Here is a 23,705-nt window from a genome sequence, read left to right as displayed (position 1 = left end):
GCTGTGGCTGCTTCCATCCCTGGCCCCATCCCACCAGGCGGGGAAGTGGGGGTGACTAGGCAAGGATGAGGCTCTTGAGGGAGGAGAGAATAGAGGAAGAAAGGGAGGGCTAAGCTGACTTAGTGTGAGATCTGAACCTGGAAACCAGCTGGGGGTTGGGCGGCTTTGAGGAGGAGGAGGGCTGAACTGATGAATGGGGGCTGGTCTGGCCTCCAGGGTGAGCTCAGGGAGGAAACAATGCCCTGCAGGCAGCATGAGATGGAGGAAGGGAAGCCCTCTGTCCCCCAACACACCCTCAGAACCACAGGGTCTCAGAGTTCTGACCAGCAAAGTGAAGGCTATGACTCAGGGCGTGGCTCCAGGCCCAGCCAGGGAGTTCCATGGGACCCGAACAGAAGCCACAGGAAACCAACAGCACAGACAATGAAAGAAGTAAAGGGCAGCTGGATAGACCCTTGGATACCTGAGTTCACGCCAGATTCCAGATCAGGCATTCATTCCCTTGCTTCTTTACATATATGTTCATTCATTCATTCCACAAAATTAATTTTCTCATCTGCCCTGGGCCCTGTGCTAAGCACCGGGGATATAAGGGTGAACATGACAACTAGGGCCCCTGCCTCCATGGAAGAGCTTTCCTATACTGGGAGAGTTGGACCCAAACAAATGCATGAAATAACTGCACATCATGGACAGTTCTGTGAGGGAAACATGAGAGCTGAGATCAAGAATTATAGACTCTAGCTTTAGAAAGGTGATCAAGGAAGTCCTCGTCAAAGTGGTAACATATTCACAAGGATCTAATGGATGTGAAAGAGCCAGCTCTGGGAAGAGATTTTCAGGTAGACGGTGCAGCAAGTGCAAAGGCCCTGAGGTGGAAAAAGGCAAGAGGATTTAGGGCCGCAAGATCAATGCCCAGCCCTGTTCTCCATGTGGAGGCCACAGTGCTTCCCTCCACACTCCACCCTGGTTAGGAATGGCTCAGCCCATGGCTGGGCTGACACCTGCTGGGTGAAGGACCAGGAGTGCAGTCAGGGGACACGATCAGGGTGAGGGCTCCTGCACACCCCCTCATTCAGTGGGGAGTCAGTCACCACAAGGCAGTTAGAAAGCATGGCAGGCAGAGTATTCCTGGATGCCCATTTGTGAGGCCACAGTGTAGGGAGGCTCCCATTTGTGATGGCTGGAAGCCTCTGGAAGGCTTCCTGGAGAAACCTCACAGAGGGCCCACTTGGACAGGCTGGGGGTGTCCAAAATGAGAACCCAGGACAGGAGTGAGTCCTGGCCATCGGTGGGGCAGAGAAGAAATTTTGGTGCCCAGGTCCACCACAGGGCAGCAATGATGTCATGGGGGGGCAGTTTTCTTTATACTTGCTGGGGTGGAGGAAAAGGGAAAAAAGAAAACCATTAAGGGTGCTTGTTGGCTGCCCACTCATTTCCCAGCCCTCTTTTCCTCTTCCCAACCAAACCCAGATTGAGGCTGGGATAGCCACCCTTTACACACACACACCACGTGCTTTGCAGGAATTGAAACCTACAGGTCAAGGGGTAGGCCCCAAATGGACTGAGCCAATCAGTACATTCTATCTCCTGGTCAGAGTCATTGGTCTGAGGGAGCACATGTGACCAAAGCCCATCCAGTCAGAAGGATCCCTGAGACTCTGTCTTGGCCTATAAGCCCAGCTATAAAGCCTGAGGCAGCCGGCAGTCACTGTGCATCAGACAGAGAGATGGAAAGAAGCTGGGTCCCTGGTGACATCATTGAAGCCCTGGATCAACCAATCCTGCAACTTACCCACCTCCAGGCTTTCTGGTTACATGAACCAAACATCACCTTTCACGATTAAACCAGTTCAAGCTGGGAGTTCTATTCCTTACAATGACTGCAAAAGTTGTTCCACATCTAGTAAGTACTGGGCCCTGAATTAAGCTCTTCATACACACTGTGTGATGTTGGAATTATCACTCACACTGCACAGAAGGAAAACCTGAGGCTCAGGGAAATGCAGTCATCTTCCTAAGGTCACGCAGCTGGAAGTGGCAGAGCTGATTCCAGGGCCTGGGCCCTGGCCCCTTCCCACCAGTTCCTTTAGGCCCTGGAACCGAGGGTCTGAAGCCACCGTAAGCCAGAGCCCTCCCCCAGGCTCTATGAAGGCCATTCCAGATGGAGGATCCCAAGGGCTCTGAGTCTTGTTCAGGAAAAGCTGGATAGGGCAGAGGACTAGACCTTGGGCTGGTGGAGCCCTGGGTTCTAATCCTGGCACCCCAATCAGTGGCTATGTGACCTTGGGCAAGTTGCTTCTATTTCCTGAGGCTTAGTTTCCCCGTGTGTGAAGTCAGGGTTAAAATAAGTCCCTATTATGTCATCTATTACTTACTTTAAAATACTTATATATAAACAATGTGAAGTAAATGTATATGTGTATATAAATCTACTTTCATCTTCACTCTGAGGCAATTAGTCAACAATTACAGTTCCCTGTCTGGAATCCACACTCTAAGAAGGTGCTACCGAGGGCTTCAAATATCCTTTTCTAAATTTGCACCATAGGGTCTGTAGCCTGACCTAAAGAAGATCAGATATACTTGCCACGGGTGAAATGACAGGGGTTCAAGGAACGGGGCTGGCTGGAAAGACTGTCTTTGCATAAACAGGATTCAAGAATTCAGAAACCCAGCCACCTAGCAGAGGACTAGTGTTCCCTTTGGTCTTGTGGGCCCCACTCCTTACCCAATGGAGGGGTCTGTCACCTAATTTGCCTAGAAGGGTGGCAGGTCCTGCCATCCAAACACTGTTTCCTCCCCCTGCAGTGGTTTCATGCATGGAGCTGTCCCAGCACCAAGGACAGAGCAAGGAGCTCTCCGAGCTCATAGGAACAGGTGTGATGCTTTCATACACTTGCCTGCAGCTCTTTACGTGGCAGAATCTGGTCATCTCCAAGTAGCAAGAAAAAGATGCAGAACTCCGGCCCAACAGTAATTGTTGGAAGATGCATCTTGATGCAAAAAAAAAACCCTGACAAATATGGAACGGCCAAGAGGATTTAGATGCCTTCCCAGCTTCTGCTTCCAGGTTGTTGGGAGGATTCATGGTAAGAGACCTCTGGCAAACATTGTTGTTATCATCGTTCTTGTTATTATTCAGGCCGCTCTCTCTCTGTGCTGGAGGGAGGAGCTGAGAAAGGGAGGGAAGAGCAAAGAGGGGAGTTGTTTGCTGAGACTTAAAGTCCAGCCAACAACACTCCCAGCCCCCAGAAACTGCAATATATTAAATATCAGGGCACAGGGGTTTTGAAGAACCCCTGGTAAGAGCCTACCCACCCTCATCACCCCAATCTCACAGCCACACAGGAGCTGCTAGAGCCCGCTTCCTCTGTCATCCACAAGCGACACATGACATCGAGATATGGCTACTTTGATGTGGACACACTTTGTCATGGAGCTATTTTGATGATGATTATAAGAATAACATCAGAAATAATCATTGTATCATACCTGGTACACAGTAAATGAAATGCGTTAGCTGTGTTCTTTACGTGAAGGTTCTCATGATACTGTTTCTTATGAAATATACGATGGGGAAAGTGAGGTTTTAAAAAATTAAGAAATGTGCCCAAACTCACAGAGTAAGTGGCAACAGGGATTTGAACACAGGCGGTCTCACTCCAGAACCGGTACGCCTAACCACTGGTTTATAGAACAACAGAATTTGTGGAGGAAGGTGCAGAAGTAGACAATCAGACGCTAACGTTCCAAGAGAAAAATAAACAAACCAAAATATCCATAGAAAGTCTGAAAAAGAAGAGCTATGAAAAAAGAACATGCCATATATTCCCAATAATTAAATCAGTGTGTCACAGCATATACCCAGACAAATATCCCAATGGAACAGAATAAAAACGTGAGAAATAGACCCAGCTATGTATGGAATTGAGTATGTGATAAATGTGACATCTCAGATCAGTGAGAGAAATATGGATGAATCAATAAAACGGTATGGGGCCAACTGGGTGGCCATCTGGAGAAAAATAAAATTGGATCCATACCCCACACCATATACTTGGAGAAACTCCAAATGGATCAGATTGAAAACTAAAAATATATGAAACCATAAAATGATTGGAAGAAAACAGAATTTCTATACAGCCATGGGTAGACATTTCTAACCAAGACTCAAATTCCAGAAGTCATATAAGAAAAGGCTGATCAACTGGACTAAAAAAAAGTTAAAACTTCTGCAGGGGAAAATGATAAGCAATGAAAATTTGGGAGGAAATATTTATAACCCATATCACAGAAGGAAGGCTAATCTCTCTAAAATGTATAAACTCTTACAGGCTGCTAATAAAAGGACAATAAGGTAATGGATGTGAGTAGACAGTTCACAGAAAAGGAAACACAAATGGCCCTTAAATACAAGAAACGATGCTCAACTTTATTCATAATAAGGAAAATACAAATGGAAAGTACCCGGAGATAATATTGTTTATCTAGGAAGTTGGCCAAAAGCCAAAATTTAACTATCTGCTCTGTTGGAAAAACAAGCTCTCTCACACACTACTTGCAGGAGAACCCCCGTGGAGGGCAATTTGGCAATATCTATCAAAATTACAAATGCACGTACCCCTTAACCCAGTAACCCCACGTCTAGGAACTCATCCTACACGTAGACTTGCAAACATGTGAAGTGACATATTTATAAGATTATTCACTGCAGCATAATTTATTATAGCGGAAGAAGATGGGGAACAGCCAAATGTTCATCACTAGGGACTCACTAAGTAAATTATGGCACTCTGTATGTTCACCCAATGAAGTATAGTGCAGCTGTTCAGAAAAAAAGAAGAATGAGGAAGCTTTTTATGTAGTGACACAGAAAGAACTCCAAGCTATATAATGATAAGGAGAAAAATGAAGAAGAGTGTTTATAATATGCTACTTTGGGTGTAAAAAACTGGGGAGAGGGGTTTTTTTTTCAGTTTACTTGGATTTTCAAAAGAAACTAAAACTTACAAGGGAAACATATAAAAGTGGTTGCCTATTTAGAGGGGGCACGAACTGCACAGAACAGCGACTGAGGTGGGAGTGAGAGTTTTCACTGTCAGCCTTTACTTTTAACCACGTGACTACCTTACCTATGCAAAAAAATCCAATTAAAAAATTCTCTGAGTCTAGAAGGCATGGTCTGCCTTAAAAAGAACTGTGAGCGTGGCTTTTGATACATGGAGTTGATTGGAATCCAATACCCAGAAAACTCACAAAGTTTTTGAGAGAAATGTATTGGCAAAAGCCCTGCCAGCCTCTGATAAAACAGACTGAGGCTGCTGTGGATGCAGAATGACCTCTAGATCTCCAACTTTCTCCAGACAAGAAACAACAGAAAAATCTAGGGTCAACTTTGGAGTGCCCTCTTCACAAATGACAAGGAAAAGAATTGTGTGCTAGAGTGGAAAAGCCCGCCAAATGGCCAAATGCCCCACGGAAGGCCCTGCCCCTCACTGTCGGCCTTTCTCCTTAGAGTGGCAAAGGAGTTAGGAGAACTGGCTTCTGAGCTGAGGCCAGCACTCACCACTGTGCCCTTGGACAGGCTGCCCAGACTCTCTGGGCCTCACTTTCCTCACCTGTCAATAAGGAATAATTCCTACAGCTCAGGCTTTTTGTAGCACAGCATGTAGCTGCTCAACAGAAGTCATCCGGAACTAGAGAACCAGATCCCAGGACCAAACCGGCTAACAGAATGGTGCCGGGACGTGGGAGGTTCGGGCTCTCCTTCAGGAAGCATCCTGGTGCCCCTGGCATCTTCGCTCCAGTGGCTTGTTGCCCATGGAGGTGTTGGGAGTCCTAGAGAGCCAGAGGGCAGGGACCAGGAGACAAGGGTTAGCAGGAGCCACTACCAAGGTAGACACAAGAGCCAAGTTTAAGGGAAGTTGCTTCCAAAGCCAAACCCAAAGGGCGTGAGGCAGTGGCCCACACAGACATGTGGAAGAGCAGTGGAGCCAGAGGTGAGGTGCTCAGAGTACGGGGCCCCCAGGGAACAGGGGACACCTGGAGTGGACCCCACGGCTGGTGTCTACCATGTCACCCTCCTCTTTCCTGTCCAGGGTCTGAGTCCCTTTCAGGCTCAGCACCCCCCAAGCACACCTTAGATAGACCAATAATAATCCAATGAATGAACAGGTACTGAAAGCTTTCTGAGCCCAGGGCTGTTCTGAGCCCTTTGTGTGTATTATCTCCAGGTACTGTCATCATCTTCATTTGTCAGATGAGGAAACTGAGACACAGAGGCTAAATGACTTGCTTAAGCCTTGGAGACGCTGCCATCCAATACGAAAGCCGCTAATGACACACAGCTCCTGAGCACGCGAATGCAACCGGTTTGAATCAGGATGCGCTGTGAGTGCAAAATACACTGCAAAGTATGAGAAAAAGGATGTAAAATATCTCATTAACAATTTTTGTATTGATTACATATTAAAATGATAATATTTTGGATATGTTGAATTAAAAGAAACATATTATTAAAATTAATTTCACCTGTTTCTGTTTACTTTTTCGTGTGGCTACTAGAAAATTTTAAATTACATATGTGGCTCATATTGTATTTCTATTGGACAGCGCCGCTTTGAGGTTAAGTTGGAGGAACAGGGCATGGCAGACATTTGAGTCAGGCCAAGCACAATTTATGACTGAAACTCATGTTGCATAACTTCCTGAGGGTGTATCTGCTTCCCAGACCATCGGATCGTTTCCAAACCGTGCATTAGTTGACTCTCCCTGTTGGTCCCATCTCTTTCCTGAGCCCTGGGCACTCGGAGGGCAGGCCCTCGGGGTAAAAGCCAGAGCATGGTGCCAGGTGCCCAGCATGGCTTCCGGCGAGCTCAGTGGAGGATGATGACAATGACATAAGTGCAACAGTCACTCCGCCTCCTCGGGGGAGGGGTCGTGAGGGCCAGACCAGGACCTGTGAGGCGTCAGCCAGCCCAGTCGTATGCGGGCAGATGAAGGAAAGGTCCCAGAAACACTCACAGTGCCTGAGCTGTTTCTCTTCTCTACTCGGGCTCAGCTCCAAGATGCCGGTGGACCCCCGACCCTCCCTGGCTGCAGCCCTCCAAGCCTGCCTGCCGTGTTCTAAGGTGGGATGGGACATGGGCTGGGTCTGCGGCTTTGGAACGAGTCACCCTCTCTCCCTGCCCTTCTAGTAAGTCAGAGAAGCCAGGTGTGAGCATGACATGGGGCCACAGCCCACTCACCTCCAAAAGATGACACATGCTGCACAGATACACACATTAAGTCAAAAGGCCCCCCAAGAAAGGAAAAACAGTGCATCAATGAACACTCCACGCTGCTTCCTCCACAGTGGCCAAGACCTGGGCTGAGCACAGGATGGGGCTCTGCCTCGCAGAGCTGGGACCTGGCTGAGGAGGGATGCAGCGGAGCGCTCCCCTACGCAGCGCGGAGCCCCCGGTATGGCGGCCTTTTGCGCACGCGGCCCCAGCCCCTGCACACGCAGTTCCGCACCTGGAAGGGCATCCCCACCTGGCAAACCTCCCCCCTCTTCCCGCAAGCCTCAGTCGGGCCGCCCCTCCTCTGTGCTGCCAGCCCTGCCCCCCGCCCCCCACAGCGGCATCGGCCCCTCCCACCTCTGTCCCCGGCCACACCTGCTACAGCCCTCCATCACAGCACCCGGCTCGGTGCCACCCTCCCGGCCCCGGGCTCACCAGGAGAGGACTAGAGACACAGCCCTGCCTGGCAGGCCAGCTCAGCTGAGACGTGAGCACAGGAAACAAGCCCTTTTATCTCAGCCTTCCCTCTTTTATTCCAAACACGAAATAGAGAAGTCTTATCAAGCACATTTAATCACCGCTCTTCCCCTCTTCTCTCATTACGTCGAGGGAGATTTAAGCCACGTCCTTGGCAGGCTGGAACAAATGGGACTAGAAATTCAAGTCACTTTACAGCGCAGCCTGGAGTGCCTTCATCCTCACGTCAGAATTCACTCCATAAACCTTCACCCAGACCTTTCCGTGAGCCAGGGACAGTGCCACATGGCAACGTCTCAGAACGGCCCCCGCCCTGTGGAGCCTGATGGGCTAATAAGGAAACAGCTTGTGCTTCCTGAGTTGCCTGCTTATATGTGTGTTTCTGCAATAGGGAACTGAACACAAGGCTGTGGGCAAGCAGATGATGGAGGGGCTGAGTCTGCCTGGAGGGATCAGGGAAGACTTCCCAGAGGAAGTGACGTGTTAGCTGGCTCTCAAAGGCTGAGAAGAAAGGGGGACAGGTTCCAGGCAGAGGGAACGGCATGGGCAACGCAAGGACGTATGAAAGGGCGAGTGCTGAGGAGACTAGGGAGCCAGGTTGGGTCCAGAAATGGAAGGGCCACAGGTTTTGCTGGAGGCAGCGGGGAGCTGCCGGTCAGCTTTCCTGTGGCCTTTGACAAGCAAACGGGACGAGCTTGATCCTCCCTTCCCTGCCCCTGGCCCTTGCCCAGGGTCTGCCTCTCCTTCTCATGCCTCCTCGGTCCCACCCCAAGAAGCAGAAGGAAAGTGATACTGGCCCCTGGAGTCCCAAACCCCCAAATGCACAGCTTTAGAACAGCCTGCGAGGTGCTGTGAGAAGGCGTCTCGCCCCACGCCGCTGGGCATGCACCCTCTTGCCTTGCTGGGCACCCAAACAACCAGCTATTGGCTTCCCCGTCACCTCGATGTACAAAGCCTGGGTGGGTCCCTAACAGGCTGAGCACCCGTCACCTGGCTGGGCTTAGCAACCTAGCCCTCCACACCTAAAAACAGCCAGCATCTCTGAGTCCTGCATTCCCTGGCCCACGGAGGAATGGACCGCTGTAAACCCCACCAGGACCCACAGGCAGGGCTGGGCTGCAGAATAGAAACCTCACTTGTTGTAGCCATTAGAGCTGCAGGTTCTAGCCATTAGAGCTGCCTATGGGCAGCTCCTTCCAGACCAGGGCAGAGTCCCTGGCCAACTCGGGGCTGCATCCTTAACCTGGGCCTCAGTTTCCTCCTCTGTAAAATGGGGGCTCTAAGACTGACTTTGCAGGCTGGTCGGGAGAATTAGAGACCATAAGCAATAGGAGCCACCTAACAGGGTACATGGCACACAGCGGGGGCTCAGCGCACACTAGCTGTCGCCTGGGCCTCAGCTCACCATCTCCAGGGAGTGTCAGGCGAGAGGAGTTGACATCCAGCTGGATGGCTCTCCTAGCCCGTGGGGAGGGCAGGACGCTTGGAGCCATCACTCGCTCTTGCCGGGTGGCAGGGAGCTTTCACTGTGAAGTAAAGTGTGATGCTTTGTCACGTGGAGGAGTGGTGCTGGGCCAACACTTCAGCCCATGGTCACCCCCCCAAGGCCCATGAAATGATGAGCAGATACTGTAGAACTGGGACTGGGAAGAACTAGGTCAGTCTTCCTCCAGCCTTGGCCCCTGGGTCAACGACACACGCTCACTGCCGAGCACCCCACCTCCTGGGCCACCTGAAATCCTGATGGGGTCACTCTCCCCTCAGTGTGACTGGATCAGACCCAGCAGCTGGGCATCCAGTCGGAAAGTTCCCGCAACATCTGCCTAATACTGACATCTGCCTGATACAGGCTGGGGTTGGACACGCTCCTGAATGGCATAAAAGCAGGAGAATTGCATGCCTGATACCTCCCACTTTCTTCTCTTTCCAGCTTTCCTGCTTCTGCCCAGACCCGTGACAGAGAGACCCCTGTATTCCATGGAAAGGGGGTTCCTAGGTTTCCATGGAGGGCCCTCCATGGTGCCCACGACAGCTGTCCCTTGAAGCCCAAGGCCTCTGCTGCCCTGGCAGGTACCAAGCAGAGCTGACCAAAGGGTGTTGCTGCCCCAGGCTGGCAAATAATTAGGTACCCCTTAAAAACTAACTCCTCCTGAATTCGGAGGCGATCAGAGAAAACCTGAGATGGCGCTCCTCAGCCTCTCCTCCAATGCCCCAAACCATGCAGCTCTGGCCCCAAACATACTCAGCAAACTGAAAGCTCATCAGAGAGGTGTCTCCACCCTATCTAGGGACCATCTTGTGTTCTCAGCACACACCAGTGAGAGGCCATCTGCTATCCCAAACAACTTATCCAAAAATCTTCCAACATCATAGGACTTGCCCTGAAAGCAACTCCATTAAAATTTCTTCAACATATTAAATTTCCAGTGGGATTTTTATGTTCCCTACAGATGGGGCTCCAGGCAGCTTCCTGGCTGGTCACAGATTAATACTGCTAAGGTCCCAAGAGGATTCCCTTAGACACCACATATCCACAAATGACAACAATTATCTATATGACACCACATCAGACCCCGGACCATTGCAGCTGCCTTTCCTCATTCCCCTTCACTGCTGAAAGGACAAAAGATGTCTCTTGGCCCATCTAGAACAAACCAGAGACATCTAAAGCAGGTCTATGTCTGTCTGTGCCATAACTAAAGAATTAGTAGTTCCCACCCAGCTTCCTTGGCAGCCTGTTGAAAGATAGAAAAGATAGGGACCCTGTGGTGCGAGGAGGGGGAGAAGATTGGGCAAGACATATAGAGATGGTATATTAGCCATGAGAAATAATAGTATTATTCATATTACTAATAGTTACCATTTACTGAGCACTTAATACCTACCTGGCTCTGAACTCACCCATAACATTTCTGTATCTCTTCCCAGCCAACCTGTGAAGGGATATAACAATCCCCATATTACAGCTGAGGAAACTGAGGCTCAGAGAAGATAAGTGACGGAGCAGACATTCAACGAGTAAATGGAAAAACCTGGATACATACCCATGTTTGTCTGAACCTCAAGCTCGCCACATCTGTCACTACTCCCTCTGGTTGTAGACCCTAGTCCTGGCTCTGTTGCTTCTTAACTTGTCAGGGTCCTGGGCCCACATTTCCATCCGTATCTGTTTCCTCAATTGTAGGATGAGGATGATGCTGTGGTTGATTAGCAATGCCTGCCATGGACACGGACATGGAAGAGACGAGAGGTGGCCCTTGTGCGATCCCCTATTTGGGGGATTAAATTAAATCTCCCCACCCTGGCCTGTCCAGTCTGTAGCCATATGACCTTTAAAATAAAAGGTCAGTCGTCTCACACTGGGGTGCAACATACTGTGCCCAGCACAGCCCCCTACACACTCCATAATGGTCTAGCCTCTACTCAGCTTCCAGAGTGAGCGTCCTACAAAATAGACACTGACAGCTCCCCGCTGCCTCCAGCAAAACCTGTGGCCCTTCCAATTCTGGACCCAACCTGGCTCCCTAGTCTCCTCAGCACACGCCCTTTCATACATCCTTGCGTTGCCCATGCTGTTCCCTCTGCCTGGAACCTGTCCCCCTTTCTTCTCAGCCTTTGAGAGCCAGCTAACACGTCACTTCCTCTGGGAAGTCTTCCCTGATCCCTCCAGACAGACTCAGCCTCTCCATCATCTGTTTGCCCACAGCCTTGTGTTCAGTTCCTTATTGCAGAAGGACACACATAAGCAGGCAACTCAAGAAAAGCGTTTTGTAAACTGCAGAGGACTGACTGCTGAGCATCTCCTGGCTCCTGATGAATTAGAGTGAACTCCTCCAGTGGAGAAAATCACCCCTCTTTGCTCCTCGCAGCCCAGAAGGCACTGGTTCCTCCTCTTCTCCTTGGAAATGCTTTCTGAAATAAACAAGCTCTTTGTCAAGCCCTAGTTGTACCAACTTGAGGCACCTTGAACCCTAAATCCTGATGTTCCTTCACTCACGTCTGCCCCCCTACGTGATTCAAAACAATCACATGCCTACTTGAGAAAGCAGGTTACACGGGGCCCCAGTGTGGGGAAATGGTTGGATTTTTCCCATGTGAACGAGTGACACAAGATATGAAAACAGAAATGGACGGAGGAACTCCACCCCACTGCTGACTGGTCTCCCTGAGCTAAAAAGGAGAACGAGGTTTTAAGACCCCGGCAAGATCAACAATGAATTGGCTTGTGGGGAGGAAAAGAGATGGCATTTTCTTGAGCTAAAAGGACTAAAAGTAGTGTGAGGTTTTCCAAAAGGCTGTAGTGGCACTTCAGGATTTGGCTATGAAGCCTTTATTTCAAGAGCTACTGGCGAGCTCAAAGCCAAGGCCACTCGCCGTGATGGTCGTGGTGACGGTGACAGACTGGTCACCCAGCTCCCGGGGGCCAGCAGAGCCACACCTTGCTCCCATCTCCACGTCTTTCTCATGCTGTGCTCTCCCCAGAATGGCCTCCCCTCTCCCCAACACTGAGTCACGCCACCCCAAGCCCTGAGTTCCAGCCACTCCTCTGAGTAGTGCTTCTCAAATTTTCTCCGCCAAAGCACCCCAAAGAGCAGAGGAGAAACTGCAGCGGAAGGTTGGAGCGGGGAGGGGAGCAATAGATGAGAATTGCCTGCCAAGGCCTCCAGAAGTATGAAACTCCCTCCAAATCTGTCTTATCCTAAGAATTCACAAAAATATCTCACTCTATTTCAAAAACACAGTCCAAGTTTGTCTTAGCATTTAAAAATCAGTTTGTTCTCTAATCTCACAGTTATAGTGTCACCCCAGACAGGAGAGCTGTGTTTATCCTGTGACATCAAGAGTCCAGTGGCTCAACGTTGTGTGCGGTACCCCGACGGGGACAAAACGAAAGCTTTCACTGAGGATCTCAGCCTCAGAGCTCCTTCAGCCACTGAAGTAAATCATCTATCCATCCATCCATCCATCCATCCATCCATCCATCTATCCATCCATTCAACAGGTATTTACTAAGCTCTTTTTAAATGCCTACAACTAGTGAGGAAGCAAGGAGGATCCCAGCCCTCCAGGAACTGTCTCATGGAAGAAACAGATGAGACTAGGCGTTTCATGGCTCTGTGACCAGTGTCCCAACAGGGAAGAACCAGAGGGCTTTGGGAGCAGGGAAGTGGGCATTGGGAAAGCCTTCCTTCCAGGAAAAGCACAAGCCAGGCCACACCCCAGCCTAACAGTTAAGATCCATGTGTCCAGTTAACCGGTCAGTTTCCTCACCTGTGAACTGGGTATAATAGCTTCATACCATATTCATTGGGATTAAGTGAGTTATCAGTGCAAAGTGCTTCATACTAAGTGTTCAATAAATATGATATATTAAGCTGAGGCCAGAAGAATGGATGGAATTGGGCTGCAGGGATGGGGCAGAGATAAAGGAGGAGGGAGAGGAAGAGTGTGTTCCAGACAGAGGGAACAACATGTTTAAGAACAAATAGTCAATAAATATTTGTTGAACGAATAAATTCTTTAAGGGAAGTGAGAGTAATACAATCTCCATAAGCCGTATCTTTTTTTTTTTTTAATAAATTTATTTATTTATTTATTTTTGGCTGCGTTGGGTCTTTGTTTCTGTTCGAGGGCTTTCTCTAGTTGCGGCGAGCGGAAGCCATATCTTTTACCTATTGTTCCCTGGTATGTGCGTGCATGCGTGCGTGTGCGTGTGTGTGTGTGTGTGTGTGTGTGTGTGTGTGTGTGTGTTAGAGGGGAGGCACAGAGTGGCACCTCAGCCAGGCAGCCACAGGCCAGCCTGCTGCATTTTTCTAACAGGACTGTCAGATTTTAAGAGCAGAGATTAAGTTTTTCCCTTCTTTAAGTCTCATAGCCCTGAGCCTTTAATCCCCCGAGGGTGACCAATTCCCCCCTCTATGCCCTCTTTCTGCTCTATCACCACCACTTCCATCCCTGAACTTGCAGGCAGAGGGCCCGGATCCAACTCCTTGCTCTCCAGGTTGGCAGCCCTGTGACCTTGGGTGGGTCGCCTGGGACTCCAGTGAGCATGCTGGACCCCCACAATGAGCTGGTTTAGGGGCGCGGGGGATAATGCGGTAGGTTGACCAACCATCCTGGCTTTCACGAGACTGAGAGATTTCCTGGGATTCAGGACTTTCAGTGCCAAGACCAGGAAAGTCTCAGGCAAAGAGGAATGAGTTGATCACTCACAGTCTTGGTTCTCCGTCTCATGTTCTGCCAACTCCTCTTCCCAGACCTGAGTCACAAGTCACAGAGCAGCATCTGAGCCCTCTGGCTTCGCGGCTGACCCATGGGACCGCATCTATGTAGAAGGAGGGAGACAGAGGAGGAGCAAGGCTTTGATGTTGCTGCCATGTTGCCACACTGAAGGTTGCATCAACCCATCGTTTGAGATGGGAGGGTTGGGCCAGAGTCTCTCAGAGACCGATGGAGGGCCAAGACCAGGCTAGCCAGAGGTCCACACGGCTGGGGGCAGGGCAGGCTGGTCCGTGCCACTCTCCAAAGGGTTGGAGGGATGGAATTTATGACGGCCCTGGTGGCACGGGCACACTGATCCTCCCCACATGAGCTAACTGGGCCAGTCAACCTGATGCTGAGCCGTCTGCCAAAGAGCGGGCAAGAGGCTGCAGGGTGGTCTCAGCTGGGCCGTCACCCCACCACACTGAGCAATGCAGGAGAGCCCCCGGGGGCCTCTGCTCAGACCCCCCCAGCGTGCCCTGCTGTGGAGATCACGGCAGGCTCCCTGCCGCCCCATCGGAGAGACACCTTGTGCTTTCAATTACCAGTCCCCATTTCTGTCCTGGCTTGGGCTCGAATGCCAGGCTATATTAGGTCATGCCGAGCCAGCCCTGCTGTGCTTTCTCATTAGCCGTTATCACATCGTATTTTTAGGGGCAGCCAAGACTGAGACAATGCCAGAGGGCTGCTTTTCTTCCTGAGTCCCCACACACAACCTCCATTAAAAGATTACACTTGAAGGTCCAAGGGCCCCCATAGCTGCCGCTGCAGTCGGCAAAGGCATCAGCTCCGAGAACGGGGCAGGTGACCGGATAAATTGGAGGCAAGGAGGGAAGTGGTCCTCTGCCCCTGTTTTTCCGTCCACTTCAGCCACCTACACTCACCACCCCAAAACCACACTGAGCTCCTGGTTTCTCGTGGCCCAGCGCAAAAGGACAAAGATCCGAGACGCTTGTGGGGACCAAAGTGCCTTCGTCGGAGCAGCCTCTCCTGTCCCTCCTGTCCCTCTGCAGACCCACAGTGCAGCAATGCGGGGTTCCCGTGCTCTGGCGTCTGCCCTGCCCGTCATCACTACAGCAGGAACATTACAGTTTGCAAAGCGCTGCCTCATCCATGGTCTCATCTGACTTACCTATGGAGGTGGTGGTAGGATACCTATTTTACAGATGGGGAAGTCAAGGCAGTGTAAAGGAAGACGATGTATCCAAGCCACAGAGACAGTAAGTGGGCGGATCGGCCTTCACATGGCCCCAGGGCCGTGGCTCAGAAGCCAGGCCCAGATGCCCATTTTTGTCCACACACTGGGTAACCAAGGAGAGGCCGCTGTTCATGGGTTTCCTCTCCCTGAAGCACACTGCCCACTGCGGGAAGTGAGGGGCCCCGCAAGTCCCTGGGCCCTCTGTACTTCACTCCCTCCACAGCTTCCTCGTGCCAGGACAGTCACCATCCACAGGGCCGGGGACCAGGGCAGCAGAGAGAGAGGAAGTCCTTTCTGTGACTCTCCACTGTGTCTCTGCCCCCTATTCCCGTCCAGTCCTCAATCAGTCCGTCTGTCTGTCTCTCTCTCTCTCTCCCTCCATACACACAGACACAAACACACATGCACACATGCCCACAGGTGAGTCTGGGATCCAGCATCCAAGAGACCCCCAGGCCATCTCAGGTTGGAGGGGGAGGGGTAAGCCTGCTCCTCTGAGGAGCTTAAATTTCTCTCCTGGCCAACAATCAAACACAGAGTCGATGTGCAAGGCCAGGGGGTGAGGGGTGGCTCCCACGGAGTGGGTAGCGGTCATCCTGGGGCTGAGGAAGTAGGGATGAAGGCCCTACTATCAATGCAGCCACTCTGAGAACAGGGCTGCGACTTTCAAGATTCCTGCAGCCATGAGATCCTTAGGATAAGACTGCAGACAGGAGAGGATCAGAAACAACTCCAGATGCCTTCCATGCTCTCTGTGGAGGAAGGGCCAGGGCAAGCCCTTCGCCCACAGCTCTTTGGCCTCTAGCCCTTCCATGTCAGTCACAGGTCGTGGGTCAGGACACAGACCACCCTAAAGGGCTGGCCCACGGGAAGGGCTGGCCCAGGGGAAGGACACCAGACCTGCAAGTCAATCCACCTCGTGTAAGTGGCTGTGATCACTTTTGCTTGCGCCTCAAGCCATGAATCCAGTCTGACTCTATTGAGGCTCAGTGCAGCTATGGAGCACCTGAACACAGATGGACAACAGAGCAGGCCTTTAGCCTCCATCTTTCACTGGCCACTTCCCCCCTCTTCCGTCTACTCCACCTGTACCTCCCCTCCTATACCCACCTTCTGCCCTCAGACTCTTCCCTCACACTCACTGACCACTCCCCACCCCCCTGACAGCAAAGGCCTGGGGGCAAAAGGCCATATGCCAAACACCCTCTATATGCAGGGCCAAGCGATAGACGCTGGGGGTTGGGGGAGAAGGAGAGGTGGATTTGTGTAGAGAAGTAAAGCACAGTCTTGACCTACCCAGCAGTTTCAGGCTAGCTTGAGAGAAAGGAAAGGCCCACATTGGCCAACCGCCCCCCTCCAAAAAAAAGAAACATCAAATCACATGGCAAGACAAATATCCAGAATTCATCCCTGTACACGGTGGAAGCAACAAAGAAAGATCCTAAGTGAGAAAAAAACCTGAAGGAATTTGGAGAGTGGGTGACACCCCAGCTTATCTTGGAAAGATGAGAGAAATGTGGTCCCCAGACATTCCTCTTTTTCTGGAATCGCACAGCTTGTAAGGAACACAGGTCTGCAGACCCAGTGTACATATTCTTGACCACAGCGCTCCCTCATTTTTCACTGGACCCACATTCACACAGAGCTGATTTGCAGATATTATTGGCACTTATAGGATTCGTGCCCAATCACCGTTGCACAGTTCTGAACGCTGAACATCTATAAAAATGTGAAAAGAGGCAGAATGTAAACGCAGAAAGCTGGAAGCCCAAATGGCGCATGCTCTCAGCGCATATGGTTTCATTTTGCCGACTAGATCAAAGAAGAATATCCCCAAAACTCAACACAAAAAAATATACATGCATTCCAACAACCTCTATATCCATTTCCTGGAAGGCTTAGCCATGAAATAAATCACTAGGTGGCAATAGCTCCTATTCAGGGACAGTCAGGATTTGGGTCATGAGCTCCGTTGCCTTTGGTGCTGATGGTCATGTTGTAGTATTTGCTCAGCCAGGAAACTGTCGTGAGAACAACTGCTCTGTCCTCTTTAGAAACACATGAAGGATAAGTTGGATCCTGGGAGTGGAAGCCCAGATGACCAGGAATCCTTCACCTCCTATCCACAGCAGAAAAGAATTCCAGTTGCAAGTTCCTCTCCACTCATCCAAGGAGTTGCACCAACTAATCCCATACATTCAACCTGTTGGCTCCCATAGCACAAGTGAGTTATGGGTTTCCAACTTTCAGACAAGTTCAGACAAGTTCAAAGAACAGTCTGAGGCTGTTGAAAACCAAAAGCAATGTCAACACAGTTTGGTTTAGACAGCTAATCATAACACAAGGACCAAGTGACACCCAACTAAAGAAGCGAAACAACTAAACTCACTTCAAAATCATGCAGCCTTTGAGAATATTGACGAGGTGACTTTGACCCAAAGGTCACAGGGCTGTATCCGTTAGGATTTTCTTGGTTGCAAATGACAGAAAACCCAATTGTGACTGGCTTAAATAAAAGCAGGGGAATTTATTTGCTCATGAAAAAAAATGTTTTTAAGTCTAGAGGCAGAGCTTACTTCACATACATCTGGATTGAGGGCTAAATTGATGTCACCAACACTCCATCCCTTCAGATTCTGCCATCTACCATGGTGAACCCAGGCAATAGATAAACTCAGCAGGTCCAGTGGGAAAGTACACCTGCCTCTCTCTCAACAAAGCCAACAAAAGTCTTCTGGCTCTGATGGAGTCAGGGATGGGAACATGACTGCTGTGGTCTGAATGTTTACGTCCACTCACAATGTGTATGTTTAACTCCTAACCCCCAATATGATGGTATGAGGGGGTGGGGCATTTGGGAGGTGCTTAGGGCATGAGGGCCGAGCCCTCATGAATGAGATTAGTGTTCTTATAAAAAGGACCCTGAAGAGTTCTCTTGCCCCTTCTGCCACATGAGGATACAACCCTTCAACCCAGAAGAGGGTCCTCACCCAACCATGCTGGCACCCTGATCTTGGACTTTCCAGCCTCCAGTCCTGTGAGCAACAAACTTCTGTCGTTTATAAGCCACTCCGTCTGTGATACATAGTCTGTGTTACAGCAGACTGAAGGGACTAGGACGGCGACCCAATCACTGCGGTCAGGGAGGGGGCTACACTGGCGGCTTACTGGCCTGGGTTTAGCTCAGATGGTCACCTTGGGGCCCACCCCAGCTACATGGACTGAGAGGAAAGCATCCAAAGGCAGATTGGAGGGGTGGTTAGGCCCCTCCCATTGGAGAGGGAATGGAGGCTGGGGGAGGGGGGCGGGGGCAAAGCACAATGCTCACCACAGGACCTACAGCAACTGGATCAACTTTCACTCATGGACTCCATCATGCATGTGACCTTGATGAGCTACAGGCAGAAACCATCACCTCTGTTCCCTCTGCCTGGTGCAGGGGAGAGTCCTGGGGGTGCTGCCGTGAAGCTGGGATATGCAGAGGTCAGACAAAGTGTCTGACCCCATGAAGATCTTGGAGGTGGAGCCTAGAAAAAGCACCCTACATCTACTGCCCCCCCCCGACTTTGCTCCCACGGTCCACCCCCGCCCCCCACCAGGGGAACTGTCTAGCCTCATCTGCAAAGGTGAGCCCAGCAGAGTATAAGCCATCCCTGTCACCCTCCTAGTAAGGCCCCAGGGACCGGGTCAGGGAGGCATGCCCAAGACATTCTCCATGTGTTGCTGGGACAGAGAGCAGACGTCACTATTACTGAGCGAGTAGCATCACCACCATCATCGTCATCCTCACCAGGAGGAACCAAGAGCCAGAAGACAAGAGCACGCGCCAAAACCAAAACCCAACGAATCACAAGAGAGTCAGTGACCACGCTGGCCACCAGGACAGCCAGGACTCAGACACGATGGCGTAGGCAAGTGAGTTGCAGTGAGTGGTTCAGGACCAATACCGTGAACCGTGAGTGCAGCCAGAGCTGCTTGAAGGTTGAGCAAGCGTGATGATAAGGAGGCCCAGATCCTGCCAGGTCCAGGCCACACGACACAGAACCCAGAGCGGCTACTAACGCAGTCCCAGTGTGACCTTGACTTTGAAGCTCTCCTCTCGCAGTCTCCGTGGTGAGTGGCAGGGAGCAGCTGAGTCACCCAGGGAGCAAAATGAAGGCTGGTGTCTTTGCTGCACCCACAGAGGATCATCAGGACTGTGAAGCGCTGAGTCACGTGGGGTGATTCGTTCTGAGCCCTTTCTGGTCCTTCCCTGCTGAGTCAGGGCCAGTCTTAATGAGCCGAGACTACCTTTTGTGTTTGGGTTAAAAGCTGGGACAGGAAAACCTGCCCCAGCCAACTCCAATGTCCTGAGTACAGACAAACTCCTAGATCGGGGCTCTGTTTTAAACCTATCTAGGACAGTTAATTTTATACATATGTATATACATATTTGGATTTGAAGAATGAAATGGCTAGGCCACGGTACGCGGATATTTGATTAAACGTTATTCAAGATGTCTCTGAGAAGGTGGTTTTTATTTAGATGAGATTAACATTTAAAGAGGTCGACTTTAAGGAAGGCAGGTTGACCTCCATAATGTGGGTGCACCTCATCCTTTCCGCTGGGGGCCTTACTGGAAAAAGACTGACCGCCCCCCCAGTGCAAGAGGGGGTTCTGCCAGCAGACCACCTTTGGACCCAAGCGGCAGCTCTTCACTGGCCCTCCAGCCTCAGCCTACCCTACAGATGTTGAACTTGCCAGCCTCCACAATTGTGTGAGCCAATTCTCTAAAATTAATCTCCATAGATAGGTGAGTAGGTAGATAATAGATAGATAGGTAGGTAGATAGATAGATAGATAGATACACACACATACTCCTCTATACCCTCAAGGCCCTGCACAGAAGTATTCTCTCTGGGGATCCCTCCATGACCCTCCAGCCTGTGCTCATGTCAGGCCCCTTGGGACCTCTACAGCCTTTAAATCTGTCCATATACCCTGAAACACCTGCCTTCATTCTCTAGTCATTTCAGGCACCACAGCACAGCAGAACCGCAGTTCTTGGAGGTCAGAAGACCTGCGAATTCGGTTGATTCAACCCGAGCCCAGAGAAGAAACATTTGACGAAACCGAGCCCGACTTAAATACCTTTAGGAGACGGGACTTCATCCACCTGGAGACAGGTTCTTCTCTGCTGGACCGCACACCCCCTGTTCTGTCCTACCCAGTGGGCAGGTACATGTGGGGAGCATCACATAGTATATGCACCTGCTTTAGGCTTTCCTTTTCCCACTTGACACCATGCCTTCACTTTTGCACTCACCATTCTGTGTTTTAACCTGGTTCTCAATGGTCATGTCTACTGCCCGGGGTGTACTCCATCACACTAAGCGTCATTCACTCATTACCTAACAGATGTTTACTGGGTACCTACCATGGGTTGTAGCTGCCTGAGATTCAGCAGGTAACAAAGTTCCTCCCCTTGTGGAACTTAAACTCTCACGGATAAAACATGATGAACATGTGGATATGACATGATAACCATGCAGCCATGACACGTTGGGAAAAGGTAATACTTTATCTATTTTTCAGAGAAGGACTTTGAGGTTCTGGAAAATGAAACAACTTGTCCAAGGTCATAGAGACAGCCAGAGATGGAGCCATGGTATGACCCCACTTCTAACACCCAAATCCAAGCTCCTCTTACCCAGGTGCTGGAGAGCTTGGAAGAACTTGTAGGCTAAGGGTAGCTAAAAGGGGAGAGAACTTTTCAAAAGCAAAATATCCACGTTTCTCATGTTTTCCTCTTGGTTTAGGTCTGAAACTCTTCTGACAAAAGTTCCCCCACGAAGTGGGTACAGTAGAGTTGGTGAAGACACCAGTCCTCAGCCTCAAGCCATTTGAGCAAGAAGAAGGAGTGGTGAAAAGACGTTCCCTCAGAGCCCTGGAGGATGGGCTTGGGCAGGGGGCAAGCCCAGGAGCAGCCCCTCTGAGTAGAAGCGTGGTACCCCTCCCCATGCACCCCCATTTGCCACCTTCAGGGACAGGGAGTCAGACCCAAGGTTTAAGTCCTGGAATAATTGATGCCAGATCCCAGGTTCTTCCCACTATTAACATTCAAGAGTGTTGTGGTGCAGCTTGGCTTTAAAGTTTGGGTATGATTTTTCTAGGCAGCCGGGGAAGAGTGGTGCGGCATTCGCCATGTAGGAGAAGCAGAGTTTTGGAGGCAAGAACAAGAGTGTTATCATCAGGACACAGTAAAAACAGCCTGGGGTGCAGCAAGGCAGGGAAGACCACCAACCTGGCCATCAGAAGGCCTCTGTTTCAAGGTTGCATCAAGAGAAACCATCGTGGTCACCATGGGTCTGGTCTGGGTCTTGGAGTTCATCCAGTCCCACCCTCTGGCTCTAATAAAGAACACAAGGTCTTCCTTTCATCTGGCTGGAAAGAGAGAAAGCTAACAGCCTAACAGTTCAAATCGCCGTCACAAATCTCCCTAAAACAGCGGTTCTAAGGGTGTGAGGCTGGCACCACCCAAACTGGCCAGCCCAGCCTGACTCAGCCCAGAGCAGCTTCCTGAGCAAAAAGAAGCCTCCAGCTTCCAAACTTGAGCAGAAAAGACTAACAGTACCGGTCTCTGCCCTGTGTGAGCACCAGCCTGGGCAACTCACTGAAACGCTAGGAACCATTATCTCCAAGTTACCGGTGGGGAAAATGAGGCTTGGTCATCTGTTCAAGGTTAAAATCAAAGCGATGTGATAGAACCAGGATTGCAATCAGGTCTTCTGACTCCCAAGTCTTAACTTTAAAATGTCCTTCTCAGAAATGCCAGCCATTCCATCCAAGACCTGGACACATTATCTGGGAACTCCTGGGAGAGAGAGCTCGCCGGCAAATAAGCACGTGTTGAAAGCCTAGGGATTGGGTTTTAAGCAAACAAGCAGGTGTAGAGAGTTAGAGAAAGAGGCACGCAGGAGCCATGAGTCTGCAGCTGAGAGCACCTGTCAGCAGGCAGAACAGACCGGTGTGCCAAGTTACAGGTTTCCTGAACTTGCAAACGGGGGGCTTTTCTCCTGGAGGGTCCTGGTTAAGCCAGGTGCAGGAGTAAGCGGGGCAAGCCCCTGATTTGTGGGTTATCAGATTTTCTGATCCCAAGCGGAATCCATGGGCTGCTGAGGGCCTCCAACTCTCATGCTCTTGCATTGTCAACGAGGCTTTGGGAGGCTCAGTAGAGCACACAGCCTGTTGTTCTCATGGTCTCCTCTAATCCTCCCTGACCGTCGTAAAGACAAGGCGGCTGAGGTTCAAAATGGGCAGCGAGTCAGACCAGGTCACATGACCAGTTAGGTCTACAGACCACCAAGACGACGGAGTTAACGCTTCAAGATGTTTTCTTGTCAACGGGAACAGGAAGCTCTGAGGCCGGAACCACCCTCTAGAGATGGAAATTCACAGAGGGTAGAGGCGGTGGTGTACAGTACTTCGCAAGCAAGGGCACCTCTGAAATCCCAATATCTCAGTCTGCACGGAGACTGGCACTGCCTTTGAGTGACCTTGGGGGAGGCAGGGGCCCTAGACTTTCCTGGCCCCTGTCATCTCCAGGTTCCTGCTCTAGATACACCCCAGCCCATCAGTCTCCACCCAGCAGCCAGAATATTGTTCCAAACAAACAAACAAAAATCTGATCACGTTCATCCTCTGCTTAAAATCCCTCCAGGGGCTCCCCATTGCCCTCAAGATAAATCTTTCCAGGTGGCTGCATGATCTGGCCCCAACCTCCTCCAGCCTCTCCGCCCTCCTTTCGGCCTCTCACGACACATGCTCCAACCAAAGTGGACTTCGTTTAGTTGCTTGAACATCTGTCTCTCCCCCTCTCATCCGCAGTCCCTTCGCCAGACCTATTCCTGCCCAGCCTTCAGTTCTCATCCGGCTGTCACTTCTCCAGGCCCCTCCCCTGACACCTTAGCCCAGGCCAGTTACCCGCACAGTGAGTCCCTGTCATCCACTGTCTCATCCTTGTCAACCTGCTTACCACTCCTCGGCACCCACTTAATATATGACTGCCCCACAGAAGAAGACCCTAATTATCGTGTTCACCACTCTACCTCCCTCACCAAACACTAATAGAGCGCTGTCAGTGATATGAGTTTGGGGACAGCTCCAAAAAATAGTTGTTGAGGGAATGAATGAATGAATGAAGAAAGGAATCTATCATGCATTAAAACTCTCAGTGCCTCCTCTGGGGCCAAAGCATGAAAAAGAATCCTAAAGGTGCATATATGCTGGGAAGGAAGGCTAAGGGGTGGCCACGGGGGCCGAGTAAGGAGCAGACGAGTCCCTAGTGTACCCAGGGGACAGATGGGGTCACTGAGCTGGGCCAGTCCCACCACTCCTCACCCAGGTCCGGCGTCCTGGGTCGTCACTTCCGGGCAGCTCAGCGTCTGCTTCTTGGCCTCCGAAGCTGGGCCTGAGCCACAGACGTGAAGACAGTCGAGAGAACTTT

This window comes from Physeter macrocephalus, chromosome 20 (genome assembly GCF_002837175.3).
Source record: "Physeter macrocephalus isolate SW-GA chromosome 20, ASM283717v5, whole genome shotgun sequence".
Taxonomy (NCBI): domain Eukaryota; kingdom Metazoa; phylum Chordata; class Mammalia; order Artiodactyla; family Physeteridae; genus Physeter; species Physeter macrocephalus.
The sequence above is the reverse complement of the archived record's forward strand: the minus strand, read 5'-3'. Positions refer to the sequence as shown.